At 39.4% G+C, this 18,334-nt stretch overlaps 1 protein-coding gene across 5 annotated transcripts in view; it reads left to right on the plus strand.

Annotated features, from left to right (window-relative positions):
- rerea (arginine-glutamic acid dipeptide (RE) repeats a) overlaps positions 1–18,334 on the plus strand; it is a 159,166-nt gene that overhangs the window by 38,749 nt on the left and 102,083 nt on the right. Inside the window, exon 1 of one of the 5 annotated variants that reach the window (XM_039652985.2) lies at positions 10,480–11,055. The exons of the other annotated variants lie outside the window; for them this stretch is intronic. The gene's annotated coding sequence lies outside the window, so the exon portion shown is untranslated. Of the gene's footprint in view, positions 1–10,479; positions 11,056–18,334 lie in introns of those variants that run through there. 5 annotated transcript variants of the gene reach the window in all.

Genomic DNA, 18,334 nt, shown 5'->3' on the forward strand with positions numbered 1-18,334 from the left:
AGACTGTTCAGCAGACCAATGGCCATGTCACAGGCGTGTGTTGGGGAAACAGCGCTTTATTTTTTTTAACTGTATTAAATAAATCAGACCATATGCTCGGACACACACAACAAATCCAAAGCATACGCATCCACCGAATGTTGTTTTCCTCCCACTTTTGGTCAAGGGCTTGCTAAATATTACCTTAGCACAATACACACACACAGATAAAGGGAACACTGTCTCTCCTGTGTGAAATGCTTGGGATTAGCAGTAAGTGTGTTTCAGTCCTCATAAATCAGCCCTTCCAGCTGCTTTCTGTTTTCTCTCTGAAAGGCTTGCGAGTGCACGGATGCTCCACCGAGCAACAATGCTGAATGTAAAATGTCAATGTTTTTGAACGGGTGCTGTGAGGCAAGGTCCTGATGTTTTTATTACCACAGCACTGGCTGGGAGGGAGAGCTGCTTAAGGAGCAGGATAGGAGTTAAAGGCGCGTGGAGGAGGGATAGAAATCGGTGTGTGTGTGTGTGTGTGTGTGTGTGTGTGTTTAAGGTGGCAGGGGGGGGGCAAATCAAGTCTCCAAAGGGAGTTCATGTTTGGATTCATTTCTAAAGCGCAAATCAAGTGGCTGTGAAAGCAGCCATTGCTTAACTTGCATACTGTTCTTTTTCTTCCACACCCCCCCTTATTGTTTATGACAGGAGTTGACATTTTAAATAAATCATCAGCGTAAATACCAGGTGACACATTAATCTTCAGTTTGTTTCCTCGTGTGCATAAAGCCCCGATGGCTGGGTGCTGTTTCTTCATTTATTGCCTGCTTTTATTCACTTGCTCACTCATGCATTCATGATTTATTTCCTTCCTTTCTTTTCTTTTGTCTATTTTTCACTTCCCCCAATGTGTGGTACTGTGAATGCCTGTAAGAGGGCTGCAGGTCCTTGGAGACACAGTCGTGGTTAGTCAGCATTACAGCTGTAAATCCACCTGTTCCTTTTCTAACATCATCTTGTTTTCCACATCCGATGCCAACGTATATGATGCTTCCCTGCACTCCCCTTTGTTTGAACCAATTACCACATACGATCTGCTCATCGTCCTGTAAAGCAGTGTTTTCCAACTGCTATACGTCTTGAGCACCTCTTCATCGAAACCAAGCCAAAACATGCTCCTTTTAATCATATTATGCAGGGTTTTTTTTAATGAATGAATTTACATTCATATTGTTCTAGATATCCAATCTCAAAAATTTGCGTATTTTTATTTTGTTTGCTCTCATGTTTTAAAGTCATACATTTTTTTTCTGCATAGTGGTCACACAAAATGTGCGTGTCACATTTGTAATGCATTTTTTCATCATTATGAAATAAGTTGTATCACCATGAAACCCACATTGCATGCCGACCCAGTGTGTGTGATGCAAGTGATTGTTTTGGTGTGACCCCTCCTGTTAGCTCGGTGAAAAAGTGACGGGCTGCATCAGAGGATGCAAATGACGGTAATAAATCCAGCAATGATATTGAGGCAGTGGCTCTTAAAGCACCAGAGCGGCTTACTTAATGAGTTTGATAATTGGCTTTCTACTGGATACGTCTCCCTTTTTCTCGTTACACCTCCCTCTCTTTCTCTCTGATTCTCCTTCTCTTTAGTTTTTGCTGTGCTTCATTGTAGGGATGGGCAACTGAATGTAACAAAATACGTCAAATACTCAGTTGAATTATAAATTAAAGTACCCAAGCTTTCAAAATGAGCCATATTCACTTCCTTTTTTAAATGTACTCCATATACCTTTTTTTTGTCAATACACCGCCAATCCTTCTTCCAAAACAGGGTTTTGTCTTACCCTGATTCACTATGGTAAGCCTATTATAAGTGTTTGTAATTTAGACCTGACAGGATGGTTTAAGCTGGAAATTGCATATATGCGTCATATCCACAAATAGAGAAAAATTGGACCGCCATAGACTAGTTGTCACAGCGAGTGAGAAAGGTTGATGCGGAGGAGGCCAATTCATGGAGGACGCTAATTCTCAAACCTCCGTTTAACAGAGGAAAGTGTGAGATAGCGAGAACTGAGGGATTTGAAATGTTGTAAAGGTGACACAGAGATGGCTATTTCTTAACAAGGTATTTTAGTGAACGGATACATTTCCATATGTAGTTGACTAACAGAAAGCATTAGCTATTGTGAAGGGTCATTTCATTATGGGCTGTTGACGAGCTGTGCTGGAATTTATTTTGTAGTACGTACTGTATCTGTAAATGGGTGTAACGCCTTGAGATCCTTTCCATCTAAACTGGTTCAATCTCTTAAGCCTATAGTGAGTGTTTTGTGAGCAGTAGGATAATCTCTGCCTTTTTTTGATATGAGAGAATCATATTCATCCACACAGACATGCAGAGCCAAAGCACAATCAAAACAATGTTCTTCTACAAAATGCATGCAATTTTTTTTTTTTTGTTTACCGCCTGAGGGCCAAACGTTACATACTGTGCATTTTAAACTGTTATATTAGTGAAATTTTGGTAAAATTCTGTGGGGAAAAAGTCAATTTTTCAATACTAGTGTAGCGACGTTTGAAGCACTTTACACAGAAGTCACTTTCAAGCAGCTTTATGTTGGTCAACGAAGCCACCTTAAACCCAATGCAAAATCTGCATGGGGAAATCTTTCACCCCCGCACAATTTTCACAGTTGCTGAAGGGGAATATTGAAATGACTAGATTTGACCACAAAATTTTGAAGGAATTTAAAGGGATAGTTCACTCAAAAATGAATTCCCCTCCGCTCATTACAAACCTGAATGACTTTCTTCGGCAGAACACAAATTGATATATTTTTTGTTGTTGTTTTTTGTCTATCGCAAAGAAAGCCAGTTGGTTCCAATGCGGTTTTGAACCCCATAGACTTTCATTGTAGGGAGAAAAGGTTCAAATGTTCTTCAAAATAACTAGTGCTGTCAAACGATTAATCACATCCAAAATAAAAGTTTGTGTTTACATAATATATATGGGTGCACGGTGTATAATTATTTTGTATATAAATACACACACATGCATGTATATTTAAGAAAAAAATATTATTTATATATAAAATATAAATTATATATAAATCTATATATACAGTATATACATGAAAATATTTCTTAAATATATTTAAGCATGCGTGTATAAAATAGTTCATATATTATGTAAACACTTTTATTTTGGATGCGATTAATCGCGATTAATCGTTTGACAGCCCTAAAAATAATGTCTCTTGTGTTCCACAGTAGAAAGTCATACAGGTTTGCACCAACATGAGGAATAATAAATAATGACAGCCTTTTAATTTGAGGGCGAACATCCCGTTTTGAAGACTTCTCCGTCTTCTCTAACATCTGTGCTAAAGAAGGCCCCGTTGCATGTAATTCCTTAACCGATAGCATGCAGATATGTGAGAAATCTGTTGTGACACGAAGACAGGCTACGGAGACAACTGTCATGATGTCTTTGCTTGAGATTTTCACAATCGTTCACGAGCCCACACACACACAACTGCCCTAAATGCATGCTGACTTCAGCGTTGAGAACATCGCTGGAAAGATGTCAGCGTTCAGGATGATTCAGTGCCCCAGCGGAGTGACTGTGACACCGTTTCACTCAGCTAGGCTTGTGTAGCTGGTATTGTGGGGTTTGTTTTCCACCATCTGGAAGAATGTACCTGGTGTAAAGGGAGAAAACAATGCTCCCTCTGTACTTCCTGTGAGCGTTTTGGGCCACTACGTCTAAGATGAACCCGTTTTGTTGTCATTCCTTGTCGTTCTCCTGTGAAGAGCGATACGAGGGCGCGTGGAGGGTGCAAACCTGACAGCGAGATCTTAGGACGGGGCGAGAGAAGTGTGAAAATAACACTTTTCCCAATTGAGTATGATCTCATCTGCATTTGAATGGTTTTCCAGCTGGTTAGCACAGCCTAGGGCATGATGACTGCTGAAACAACAGTGTGAGATACTGCTGAGAGCATTTGACAATAGCCTTAATGCTTTGCTTTAAGCTCTTCAGCTTTACAGCGGAGGAATATGTTCGTCTCCTCCTTTTTTGATTTCCAAGAAAATATTTACAATCTTACAGACTGCTAATTACTTAGCAATCTATTGAAAATTTCCATCCGCTGTACATTATGTGGCAGCTATATATGTGGTTTGTTAGTCACCCAAACCATCTTGTTCTGTTTTGGGTATGGCTGATGGTAGCAACTTGGCACTGGTGTCTGGAGTGAGAAGTAAACAATGAATCACCAGCAACCGTTTCAGAATTTCCCACTGCTGTAAAAGTCATCAAACTCCACATTCCAGCTCAACATGAATGCCCTTTACTACTTTTTTGTAACCTCAGGGAGATTTTTGTGTCTTTGTTTTTTTTCCCCTTCTTCTCTGAGATGGGAACATTGGTGCGATTCCTCGTACTGTCCATTGGGTGGCAGAGTGAGAGACTCTAGTCGTGTGAACGTGCCTTCTCACATGGCAGACACTAGCGGCTTGATCTAATGGGTCTGGACAGAGAAGCTTAAAGCAACATCCTCCATTCACTTCCCTTTTGTTTTACCCTTTAAAATCAGTGGCGTCCCAGAACGGTCTCCTAAGTGTGAATTTTGTAAGGTTTTTTTAATTATTTAAAGAATGTTTAAATATTAAATGGATAAATGCAACACCTTTTATAAAGTTGACATTTTTTTAAACCTTTTTAAACCTAATTTAATTTTTTTTTTCTAAATGCTTTTTATTCGTTGTTTTTAGATTTTTATATAATTATATTCAAATGGAAAGTCTTAACTTTTTCGTTACTGAGTTTTCCTTATTTAATTATGTTTAGTTGAATAAAGCACTTTTTACATTTATTTTTGTTTATATTTTTTATTTATTTATATTTAATTGGATAAAACACGTCTTTCACTTTTTATGCCAGTTTTTTTTTTTTTTTTTAGCTTAGACAAATGCATGCCAGCTTTTTCCCTGAGACAGCTCTAGTGAGCACTCTTAATATATGTACAATCAGGGGATGAGTGAGTAGCACCTGGGAAGATTTGAGTGTGTGTGTGTTTATACCTCTGTCTTGAGCAAGAGTGTTTGAGAGAGCAGCGAAGGGAGGGGTTGCTGCCCTGATGGACTATTTACCACCGGCAAACAAAGAGAAAATTCAAGGCGTCCACACGGGAGCTTCACAGCTATTTACAAATCGGCAAACGCTCGTGTATGAATCCGGCCAAACGCTTGTGTTTATTTTCAGAAGTAACCACTCATTTAGATCTGAGTACGAGTTTACGCATGAAGCTGAAAACTAGTCAGCCTGTCAGGGCGGCTTGCCACTCGTCTCTCAGCGAGCTCTGCTCTGTGTAATTACGTGAGAAGAAAGACACATAGACCTCCCCTTCACATTCCCTGGTCTAATTTGTTTGCCGGGTGACAGCAATACATCTGGAATTGTGGATGCTTATGTTGCTTTTTCTTAATGGGATGGTTTTTGAATCTAACTGTCCCTTGAAAGATGGATGCTTATGAGTTTGTGTAGCTTGGCAATACGATAAATAACCTTTCCGAAGTGTCGCAGGGTTTGAGGTTTCGCGAGTCTGCCAAGTATGGATGAATGGCAAAGTAAACAATATAACTATGCAGGACTTGCCACAATGAAATTGAGCGTTCCTGCCCTCACATCAAAAGACTTTTGCTTTTTTCTTGTGCTGTTTATAATGTTAAATAATTGGTTGGAATGCAGTTATCTCTTTAACTACTGTTTAACTGATGTTTTAAGTATATTGTGCTTGTCAAAAAGCACAGATTACTCTGGAATCCTTTGATGAGATGATATAAGAAAATGTTTATGTGGTGTTCGCGTACTACGAACTGATCCAAACCTCAATCCAAACCATTGCATTTCCTTTGTTCAAGAGGATGAAGCATTACAGCTCGTAAAACACATTTAAAATCTGCAACCTCTTTTTTTTTTTCCTCAGTCAAAGAGGGTTTGGTTACATACATTGTGTGATTTCTGCTTGTTTTCACCCCACAAGTCCATCCCTCAAGTCTCGAAACTTGTAAAATAGTCTCATCCTGAAAGTGGCAGAATGCTAAAATGGCAGCCGGCAAATTGAAGTCAAGGTATTTTCGTCTGCTAGTATAAGAGAGGCTGTCAGCTGATGGAGTGTGTGTATGTCTGAAGCCAAGGAAAAGTAAATGGGGGTGGAAGTGGCTGGTGTCTGTTGAAGGGAAGCACGAGTGTTTGTTCCCGATGGCAGGCATCAGAGTGTGAATATGACCTCTGGTGGAAAAAAAAGTGGGCGAGAAAAAGAAAAGGCAACGGCTGCTGAGATCAACCTCTACTTTCAGGCACTCTGGACTACTGTTATTTCGTACCACTTTGATATGGGCTGTTTCAGGCGGTATCCTTTCCTCAGACACAAGGAAGAACACGTTTTTTAAAATAAGTAGTGAAATAAATCCTGTCTATCTCTGAAATGGTGTGAAAGATTATGCTTAATTTCTCCATGCTGTTTTTACTGCTCGATAACTTGCCGAACCTCATACCCGGGAATATTTGCTTTGAATGTTTTTCTTTTTTCTGTCTCCCTTCCGCTTGTCTGCTGATCCCTGGTGAATGCATTAAATGAAGTTACTAGATATGAGTGCTTAAGGGGCCAGGGCCTCCCAGGCTTGCCAAGGCGCTCAGAAGCTTGGCTCACTCAACCATGTCATCTTTTCTTTCTCGTCGTCTTTTTTTTTTTCAGCTACTGGCTGACTTGTTAGTATGGCAGGGCATTTTAAGTTTTCAAATACCTTCATTGAAAGACAATCAGGCAAGAGGAAGCATAATAAATCATTCATGTACATCTAATTCTTTTGTTCAAATTCATCAAATCAGTATTGAGGAATCTTTATTGGTTACAATAAAGGACTTTTATATCTTTCCCTCCTTTTAATCGCCAAATATAATATGTTTAGCATATTATCTAGCTATTAATTCCTAAAGGAAGAGTTAAGCTCAATTTACAGCATTCTGTGGATTTTTTTTTTTAATTTTCTGGATTTACCAATACTTAAATGGTTGATTTAGAGTTAGAGCAACACATTTCAATTGTGTATAACTTTACTCCAAAAAGTTTGAGTGATTTTGTTAATACAAATTTAGTTTACATTTTGTTGCTATACTATACTCCAACCCGATCTCTCGACCAAGTCGTACGAATTTGACGAATGATTAAAAAGTGGCTAATTCGTAACAATTCATACGACCTCACTCGTACGAATTAATACGATTTTGCTAAATCGTACATATTTTACGAATTGGCCAATTTGTATGAATTCGTACGAATGACCTACCCCTTACCCCGCCCCTAAACCTAACCATCACGTGGGTTTAGACAAATCGTACGAATTAGCCACTTTTTAATCATGCGTCGAATTCGTACGAATTGGTCGTGAGATAGTGTTGGATACTCCACTCTTTTGGAAATAGGCTCATTTTACAACTCCCCCAGAGTTAAGCAGTTGAGTTTTACCGTTTTCGAATCCATTCAGCCGATTTTCTGATTTTTAGAAGAATATCAGTAGCCAGACAGTTTCTGGTCTTATTGACTTCCATAGTAGGAAAAAAAATATATACTATGGAAGTCAATGAGACCAGAAACTGTCTGGCTACTGATATTCTTCTAAAAATCTGAAAATCGGCTGAATGGATTCGAAAACGATAAAACTCGACTGGTTAACTCTGAGGGAGTTGTAAAATGAGCCTATTTCCAAAAAAAGTGGAGTATCCCTTTAAAAGAGAGAGTATTTTAGTGTTTATAGATTGACCCAATCATTTCTGTTGTATGTGGTTCACTGCAACCTTTTTTTTTTTTTTAAGAAAAGAAAGTACAAGTCAAAATACATTTTTTATGCCACAAACGCTGTAGATTGAGTTTACCTCGTTTTGAACCTGGAATATTCCTTGGATTCTTGTCATCTCAAGCTAAAGCCTTCAATAATACAGTGGTGTGAAGGGGTCAGGGTACAGTAGCTGAGGCATTGTGATGGGTATCGAATGCAGGGAAGAACTGAATAGACATAGTCAGCTTCCCAGATACATGCTTAGGCCTGTAGAATGCAGAATGCTTTGCTTGTAACTGCACCGGTTGTCTCCTTTCATTATCGGTTAATGGTGCCCAACTTGACAGGGCCATGTGATAAACAGAGGAGCTGTGAAATCCTGGAGGTGGAGTTCTCGTCTGCCTGATAATGGGATCTCATCTGCTGTTGCGAATGCCTGCGGAACAACCATCTGAGTGCATGAAATGCAAAGCATTCACAATTTTGGTTCCCTTTTCAGTCTCATAAAGCGACTCAGAACGGCTTACATTTCTTCCGAACGCCTGGCTTGTTTTCCGCGCTGCTCGATTCTGTCAGAATGTTGAGCACTTTACAGCACGCATTAGTTGAGAATTTATTAGAGCCATCAGGGTGGTTTATATTATGTTACTGAGTGCATTTTGTGAAATACCAGTCGAATGCGTACATGCATATTTGCTTTACCATGCCGATCATGAATGTCAATCATCCAGATGAAATGTTTGTTTGCACATAACATTACGATGATTTAATATTCCTCGAACGAACAAGATCCGTACATTGTTCCGGCTTTCCCCGCACGGCTCTCAAACACGCACCTTCCGTCGTGATTCATTTCTGAGCACTAATTAACTGTGTGCCACCATGTCAAATTCATTGTTGTGTATTTTTCTCATGAGCCAGTAGCTAATCTCCCATTGGCTGATAGCAGTGATTGGTATCTTTTTGAAAACTGCATTCTCTAAATATCTTCCCTGTGCACAGTGAGGATCTCGCATAAGCAAGTGACTCAGGTTTCCTGTTGGGCACATTGTAAGTGCTATCAGGGCGGCTCGGGGAGATAAATATGGATGCACTTGAGTAAATGTAATAAATACGCCTGAATGTGAAGCTCAAACGCTTTCCAAGAGGGGAGGAGGTAGCCTGCTGGGGTGTGAGGGAGTGTGTGTGTGTGTAAGTGTGTACGTGTGGGCGCATGGCAGAGCTAAGGATTGTCAGGAGAAACAGAAGTCACACTGTCTCTGGCTCCCCTGGAGCTGGAAAGCGTTTGCCAGCAATGGGATCACTAGGGACACCTCCTCCTTTTGAAAACCTGACAGGCTACATGGTTTGCAGCACAATAAAGGGCCTGCAGTACACCAAACTCACTTCCTATTGATCTTAGCTGCCTCCGCAAATATAATGCTGGTGGAGAGAAAAGTATTCTTATTGTTTTGTGTGTGTGTGTGTGTTTGTTGGTTTATTAGATTGTGAGATATTCTACAACATAAAACATGTCATTAGTATCTGCTATGAACATCTGTACAATTTCTAAATTAAAGGCCATTTTATTCATTTGTTTTGTGGAGGCCTAAAGTCAAACATGTCTTGTTGGTGTTACTGCTTAGATTTAAGAGTTTGAGAGAGGGTAAAAAAGTGGGTGAAAAATTATGCAGGAAGTTACTTTTCTGCCCTGCGATAAGAAAACAGTGAACTGTTTTAGACCCTCATGACTGTGATTATATTATTTTACATTTATTTATATGCATTTAATTTATGCATTTAAACAAGGTTGCTATTTTTACATCACATTGACATTTTCTAATAAAAGGAGCTTTTTATATTCTTTTTGTGGATGCTTATGTTGCTTTTTCGTAATGTGATGTTTTTTTAATGAAAGCTTATTCCATTATACATTCAAAGTGTAAGGAAAATACTTGATCAGACCACTTGACATTTTCAGAATCGTTAAATAAAATCTTCTAGAAAGTGGAATACATGGATTTTTGAATGTTTGAAATCTCTAGCATCCTTTTAGCAATTCTGCTATAACAACTGGATTCTGCATGAAACAAAATCAGCAACAAAGAATGCACGTTTCTTTTTAAATGCACTATTGTGAATACATCCTGCTTCCACGTTGGGCGGAGGGAATCGGAGTAATTAATTCATTATGTGAATATGCAAATGAGTATGAGAGCACCAACGCACAATGTATGTGTAATTTTCACTGGTTGTTTTGTTCTCAGTCCCAATCATTTGGCAGCGAAGCACGGCAATAAAAACGGGGCGTTCATTATTGGACAGTGGACACTGAAAATCAATAGCCGGAATCTGTGGCTTATTTGAACGGTAGGATTGGTGTGTGTTTTCTTTGATTACCGGTATCTAGACTATTTGTTGTTATTATTAGTGCTACAGAAGGTGGAGTCGTCAGCATGGGCATTAATATTCCTTACAGCCGCCGTGTGAATCAGGATTGAACGTCTTGCTTACCGATGCAGTTTCTCTACCGTACCCCACGGTTTAAGATCAATCACAACTCCCGTCCGATCATATGTCGACGCTAATCATAGGAATCCAGTCCGTGTTTTTGTTTTGCTTGCTTTTTAGAAGTGGTGTGTGTGTGTGTGTGGTGGAGGAGGGGAAGGGGGGTAATTCTCCTTCACTAGTGTCTGGATAAAGAAAGACTAGGTCAGCCATGTGGATGCGTCTGTTGAACAGCTGAAGAGGAGGAGGAGGGGGTTCTACAGAAAGAGAGTGAGATAGAAAGAGCGAACGTGCTGTGTGTGCATATGAAAGAAAGCGCGAGGAGAGAGCGAGGGAGCGCGTGAGTGTGAGCGCGCGCGTGTGTGAAAAAGGAAGCGGAGTCTGTAAACGCCGAACTCACTGATTTCCTACCCTCCACAAACTCAAGCTTTTGGAGTTATTACACAGCGAAAAGGAGGAGGGGGGACCGCATACGTTCAGAAAACGAGTCCCCGGGCGGTCCGAATGCGAATAAATTAGTAAAGCGAGGTCGTCTTTTGTTGAGGCATTTGCCCCGTTTCTCCTCTGTATGGACAGCGGCTCTCTCAGGATAAAGTATCTACGTGATAGTGCTCAGCCCTCGGCTTCTTGGATTTTGGCCCAGGCCGAGAAGTTCGGCTGGGTCATTTTCAACGAACAGACGTGGAATTGTGTTTGAAGTTGTTTGCAGCAGCCCAATAGGAACTTAGATCATCATACTGGCGGGTGAGTAGTGCCTTGGCGACATAAGCTATGTACAAAAAGAAAGAAGACAGAGGGAGTTTAGAGGTCTTGAGTGGGTGGGAAGGTACATGGGGGGATAGAGATGGAATGTTGGCAATTGCTACAGGCTCAGAAGTTGAAAGCAGCAGCAGCCTGTTTTTTTTTTTTTATTGCATGTTTCACTTTTGCTCTCGCTGTTGAAAGAGACAAGCAGTGTGTAATCATTTTAGGATGTTTTATGACTTTCTAGTAAGTAGTCTATCAAGTTCCAGCCTTCTTCTGTGTAGTTCTTCTGTTTGTTTCCATTTTATTAAGTGATGAACTCAAGCATTAAGTGAATTATTAATGCTCTGGTAGCAGCATAAATGGTGCATTTAAAGTTGGAGGTGCTGAGGAATGAGGATCTTCAATACATTAAGCATGCTGCTTATCTTAGTGTTTAGTATTATCAAACACCATCACTACAGTGTGTTTTCTATGACCCCAACCCTGTGCTTTCCTTCACATGTCCTTTTGTTTACTGAAAACCCTGAGAGCAGGGGAGGAGAGCTTTTGGTAGACCTGCCTGACTAGTTGGAGTCTACTGTGGGACAGCCAAGTCTGCCTAACTTCCCTTTGTTAAATTGAAGCTCTTGAACCATGACCTGTCATGGGAACAAATATGGTCCTCCCAAGCTCATAGTGATGTGTTGTTGGTGAAGGAACAACGGTTCTAAGAGATTTTCACAGCAATGCCATAGAAGAACAATTCGGGTTCCCCAAATAATCTTTCAGTAATCAGTTTTTAAAAGAACCTTTTTTCGCCTTTGGTGTGATGATCTAAAAACTTTTTCCTATTATGAAGAAAGTTTTGAACAATGGAAAGTTTCTATGGATATTTAATGTTCTTTATGGGACTGCCATAGATGTCAAGGATCTTTTATTTTTAGGAGTTGAGGTTGAAAAGTCACAGCTTGCCTTATCTGATCTCGTTCTCCATGCTGTGCATGTGGTGGTAGCAAATTGTATATCCTCTTTGGAGTATTGGTTATACTTGAAAGGGCATGTGACTGTTCAGTTCCTAAGGTTAGCTAGCTATAAAGGATCCATGCTACTTTTTTCTCACTTTGCATATGTAAGAGATGTAGCTATGTGTGCTAAGAATGGCCCACTCTTTTGTGGCCAGAAGTAATCATCCCCCACACTGGGATGTTTTTCCTCCCCAGTTGTGCAGAAACATTGTAATTGGTGTATTTAAAGCTTAGAGGTGGTCAATCACAATGTACGAGTAGTTTTGTTGCTTACTCAAAATTAGAAATCCAACATCAGAGACTCGTGGTCCAAAAACACAAAGATTAGGATTAAATATTGCGAAAAGATGGAATTGACCAGTCTGGAGACACATAGACATCAGTAATCTGTAATCATAACAACTATGTACAGAGTATCTGTCCTAATCCTTTGGTTCATAGAAAATGGAGAGCGAGAGAGAGAAGAAAAGCTTTTATAAACCCCCGTTACACATGCCATGGCTTTGAGGGTAGCCTGAGGTGAAAGAAATCAAACATTTAGTGAAGCGTCTCCTGCAGAGGAACTAAAGACTACATCAAGGAACAGAATGTTTTCATTGTCTTTTGTTACACTCAGGGAAACCTGTTTGAGCTAGATCACTTTAAAATGCATGGATGGCAAGTTTAATATTTGAAAGCAGCCTGTATGTTTGTAGCACTCGTCCGCCCTTTTTTGAAGTGTTGAGTTTTGAATACTGCTAATTAGGTGCCATTATGTGACTCTAGTAATGAGTGTGTTTACACACAGGTTCTTAACTAGGGATGCTCGTAATTAACTGGTTAAACCGACACTATGAATATTGAGTTGACCGATTAATAACATTGGTTAAACGGCTTAAAAAGTAAGTTCTTAATTAGGCTTATTTTTTTCCAAGATATGTTGAAAACTTTTGCTGCATGGTTAAAAATACGCTACATGTATAAAATTAAGTTTTTGAGAGAAAGAATGGATGGCCCATGCTGAATGGCACAGATTGTACTACAGGCACTTTAAATTGTGTGTCAAGGTAGCAATGCTAGAACTGATTGGTTGTGTGTGTGCACGTCTGCGCAATCACTTGAATTGTTTCCTTAACAGTGGAAACAACTTAAAATACTCTCATTTACGGTCATACAGAAGAGCAAGACATCATTCAAAACTATAACGTTACTTTAATTTGTGCACACCCACAATAAAATCAAAACATTGTGTTTTTGTAAAATAAAGAAAACAAACAAGATGGCGCTTTCTGCCTTCTCGGTTTCCTATCTGTGATCTTGTATTCGGGACCGAAACTCGGCATATAGGCTAATACTTGTCGCAGTTTATTTTCTTTCACTTTGTTAATCTGTAAACTGTTTTAAGAGAAATATTTTGCATATTTATTCCTTTTATAAATATGAATTTATTCTGTTTTTCTTTATGCTCCCATTTGCGCATGTAAAGCTTAACTCCTGGAAAACAATTTGTGGGTCACACAATTCTTTTTAATGGGTCACAGACACTACGGGTTAGGGGAAAACCCAAAATGAACATCAAAATTTTGTTAAATAATGCATCTGGTTATGTCACAAATGTCATAAACTGATTGTCACAGCTAGATTTTTGGCCCTGTCCTCGATTTCACCCCATTTACACATTACATATTAAAGTGCGCATATGTGATGCAACAAGGGGTCCTTACTACGGATGCAAGCGCATCCAGACAGAGCAACTATTTTGTGGTAGGGGAGAAATAAATATATTGCATACTCAGACTCTTTCTGCTTGTACTGCTTATTTATTTAACATCACATCTCGCATAAACAAAATGTAATACTTGGGAGTCAGATACACAAAAGATCAGGTTTAGACGTCACTACTAGGTAATAACCTGTTTTTGGCATTGCTGGGTTATTGGTTTGCATTTAAGCTGGTACATCATGTTAATTCAGCTTTTTTTTCAAGTTATTAGCATATCGGCGTGTATGTAAATGTGTTTAATGGCTGAGCTCTCTTGCTCTTTTTTAAATGACTGGTGAATGCCGTATGTTTTCTCGTCCGTTATACATCTTAGTACCGGGCCTTCTTTTGCAGCGTGTGGGTGTATGATTAACTGTGTCATTCTTCTCCCTTAACAACTGCTTGCTTCTTTGCTTGAGCAGCCGAGAATGGCTACTAAATGTTTAATGCCTAAGCGCACAATGACATTTAGCCTGTGTGTTTTCCCTGCAAAAAAAGAGTTGTTCATCCTTTTGCGTTAAATGAAATTACTCGCATCGCAGAGATGCATTCTGGGTTATCCTCCACCTTAAAGCATCAAAGGCGGTGTGGCAGGGCTGATGGAGGGGTTTCTTCATAGAGTGTGTTGTAGCAGATCAGTTGGCGTGTGGTGGCTGCTGAATGTTTGACGGGGCTTGGGTAGGCATGTTATTTAATCTGCTCGCATGATAGAATTGGCTGGTGTTACGTCGCGCACTTCTCCTCCGTCTGCTGAGAGAGGCCTCGACAGTGTACGCCGCATCCGTAACGCGGGCCGAGCTATGCGACGTTATGCTTAATGAATTGGAGAAAGGGCAGAGGTAATTAACGTCACGTTTTGCATCGCATTGTGGGAAAACCTCTAGCAAAACGCGTGATTGACTGAAAGCTTATTATTAGTCTAAATTTGTTTCTGAAAGAGATTTGAGAACAGCTCAGATTGTTTTGAATGGTTGCCTCGAGCGTTTTCAGGTTGGGCTTTGTCTCGGCGAACTTGTAGGTAGACTCTCCTTTGTTTACAAGAATGTGTTGGCACTTTCCCCTTGATAATAGATACAGTAACCACAGGCGCCTTGCTCATAGCCCTAGTGACAAAGAGACCTGACACTGTCAAACTATAAACAGCCCAAGCAGCTGAGTTGTCTGAATGCTTCTACAGCAGCAAGTACTAAGAGCAGATTGATATCTGTCTGGTAATAGGCTCGTCTTTGTTCGACTCATTCCTCGGGCTTCACGGGTACACGGTATGGTGTTTCAGCGACACTCTCTTTGTCTTATTTGTTGTGTTCATTCCACCGTTTATTCAACCCGTGCCCAGGTGGTTGATTTGTAGATGATGAATTTAACCTGATAAACTCTGATCGGTCGGCTTGTGCATTAAATGTGCGTCTTGGGTGAGAATCGGCCTTGTTGATGTCAAATAAATGTAAACCTGAGGAGCGCGAGAAGTTAATGGTTATAATTGAAATTGATATTTTTTTAATAAGCCCTAAAGCAGCTGAGCCCTTTGCTCGAGATGTTTCGCACATGTTAAGTGAGAGGGGACATCTGGACCTGTTAATTCAGCACATGGTCATAAAGTGAGGTTGGGGGTCCCATAGGCCCCACTGTTTTCCTGCTCTGTTAGGGATGTCAGATGGAGTCTTTTATGCCTGCAGTGCACACCCGTACTTGTATTCACACTGTCCTTGTCCTTGTAGAGAAACACTCTCTGTGGTGATAAACATATTATAAAAATGCAGTCCTCACTCAAGTGCTTTCATCTTAAAGTATGTTGAGTTGAAGCATTTCTCGCATACATTTGTTAGACTGCTGGAATGGAGCACAATCTGTCCCGCAACGATTCATAAATATCTTCATTTTTTGCTATATGTGTTCTGGAAATTCTTTCATTATTTTACTCATGGTCATGCCACTCCTACTCAGTATTGTTATCTTTCATACATGAAACACAAAGGAATGCAGTGTGTCCGTAGGCAGTTTGTCCATACAATGAAAATTGATTTTTTTTAAATGCCAAGCTCAAAAATACAAAAGTATCATAGTTTGAAAGTCAGAAATTTAATTCTATCACAATACTATGATTAATTGTGGTGGACAAGCACTCAAGATCTCTATCTGCTACACTGTTAGTAAAGGCCAGCTGAACCACATCTATCTTAAAAACTATAGGCACAGAAAGGTGCTATTTTTAGCTGAAAAGATACACGGGAATGCTGCAAACATAAGCCAAGAAATGTCATCCGTATTCAGAAGACTTTTGAAGAATATTTGTAGTATTTTTAATTAATAATGGACTAATTAGCTATTTTGAGGTGGAGTACTTTTCAGTTAAATCGGCTGCTCCGATTTGTTTTGGTGATTTCTTTTCCAGGTGATGTGTTGTCTTTGTGTGACACAATATGCATATTGTTCTTTATAAGCCAGGCCTGTTGTTGGTGAATAATGATTGCTTTGATGGATCAAACTATATCTCTGTGAGATCAAATAAACCTTTTGTGCAATCTAACTGCTGGCAGAAGAAAACAGGACTCTAGATTTCACTCCCTGACTCATCCCGTTAGTGTATAAATAGTTTCATTATCAAGTTGAATGTAGGCTATGTGTCCAAACGTTTGCGGCTGCGAAAAAAATTACCTCTGTTATATGTCTGTAATGAAAGACCATATGATGACAATCATGAGGCCTTATTTTGTTGACCACATACACACACACACACATATATATATATATATATATATATATATATATATAAAATGGTATTTCAATGTTATTATTAGTTTTTAAAGTTATATATATAAGTCTGAAAGTTATTTTAAATCGTTATTATATTACTATATTTCTAATCAAATCAATGCAGTCTTGGTAAGAGATGTCTTTCAGAACAAGGAAGAAATCTTACCAACCCCAAACATTTGAATGAAACGGTGTATGTTGTTGTTTGCTTTGGCATAATTTTTGAATTTAGTTGGAATAATAGTATGAAAAACCTTTATTTTTTTCGGACATCCATCCATTTGCATGCATGTTCTCCAATAAAGTGCAAACAGGACAAAATAGGAAACATCCAACCTTATCACGATGATATCCATTTTAAATGTGTTTTTGACTTGATTAATCCACAGGGTGTTTTAGATGCTGTTGGGATATTGTCTGTCTTTATCACTGTCTTTTAACTAGGCCAGCCTCAGCACAGGGGTCAATAGCGTGGCCTGTAGGGAATTGTGACTGACTTGTTTGACGTCAAAAGATCGGTTCCCTGAAGCAGCGTAATTAACCTTTTAACAAGAATTTCGTATGCTTGTTTTCTGTTTTTAATGTATTGTTTACTAACCTTTCCTCTGAAATCTGCCATGATCCATTACATTTTGAGAACAGCTGCAAAGAGTAATGAACAAATTGAAATATTTTCAAAATAGCCTCTATTTTCTGCCACAATATTATCATATGAAAGTACCATCATGCTTTGGAACAGAAATGAGTAACTTGGACATGGACGTCCTTCTTCTCGTTACAGTGTTTGTGTTCGCTGAAAGACAAACACACTAGCTCATGTCTGCAGACTTGTGTTTTAAATTAAGTAGTTGAGATCCTGCGCTTCGACATCTGAGTGTCTTTTTGATCTCCGTTTATGTTTCTGGGAGGTGAACAAAGCGGGTCGTGGGTCTCGCCACCTGCAAATTATTTTCACTTTTAGTCACCCAAGATGAAAAAAAGAAACAAGTGACACGTTTGAAACTTTCAAAGGCACTGCGTGACATGCTTGTAGTTTCAGATCTTATTTTGGTGAGTAAACATTTAAAGCAGGTGTATCACAGCTTTATTTATGCATTAAATCTGCTGTTGGCTCTGAATTATACATTAGACAGTAAATAATGCATCAGCCTCCGCTCCTCAATGATTACTGGCCAAAATACAAATGGTGAGTTTGATTATGATATCCTCGCTGATCGTTTTAGCCAGTTTAGTATCAGCTCCTGAGGATATTTTCTGCCGCTATTGTGATTGGATGCAATTTGAGTAATGGACACGTCACCGGGAGTTTTTTTTTTTTTTTTTCGTTTGTTTGTTGTATTTATCTCCTGCGGTTGAATGCCCCTTCAATATAGGAATGTATTTTATACACATTTATCCTAGTTTGTCACTTTAATAGGCTTTGCACATAATTATTGTAGGGTGGCATTAACTAGTTTTCCTTTTAGCGTGACCTCTGTTTTAACCTGTGCGACTGGGCTGGTGTCATAAGAGGTACTGACACCTTTGATTTGATCCACTTCATTTGTCATCTCTTGCTCAGGAATAATTACAGCAGTGGCAGGCTGAGCCCTGGGGAGCGCTCAAGCTTATGACCTTTTTGTTCCCTTAAACATGAGCCAGAGACAAAGGCGCAGAAGCGCTGGAGTTGTGATTAGGAAAATAATGGCTCTGACAAGTTAGAGATTAAATTGTAAACAGGCCGCGAGACATATCAATACTTGCTGAGGTAATTGATTTTGCTACCGCGGTTTCACTG

Source organism: Pimephales promelas, chromosome 20, assembly GCF_988280905.1.
Source record: "Pimephales promelas chromosome 20, fPimPro1.hap1.1, whole genome shotgun sequence".
NCBI lineage: Eukaryota > Metazoa > Chordata > Actinopteri > Cypriniformes > Leuciscidae > Pimephales > Pimephales promelas.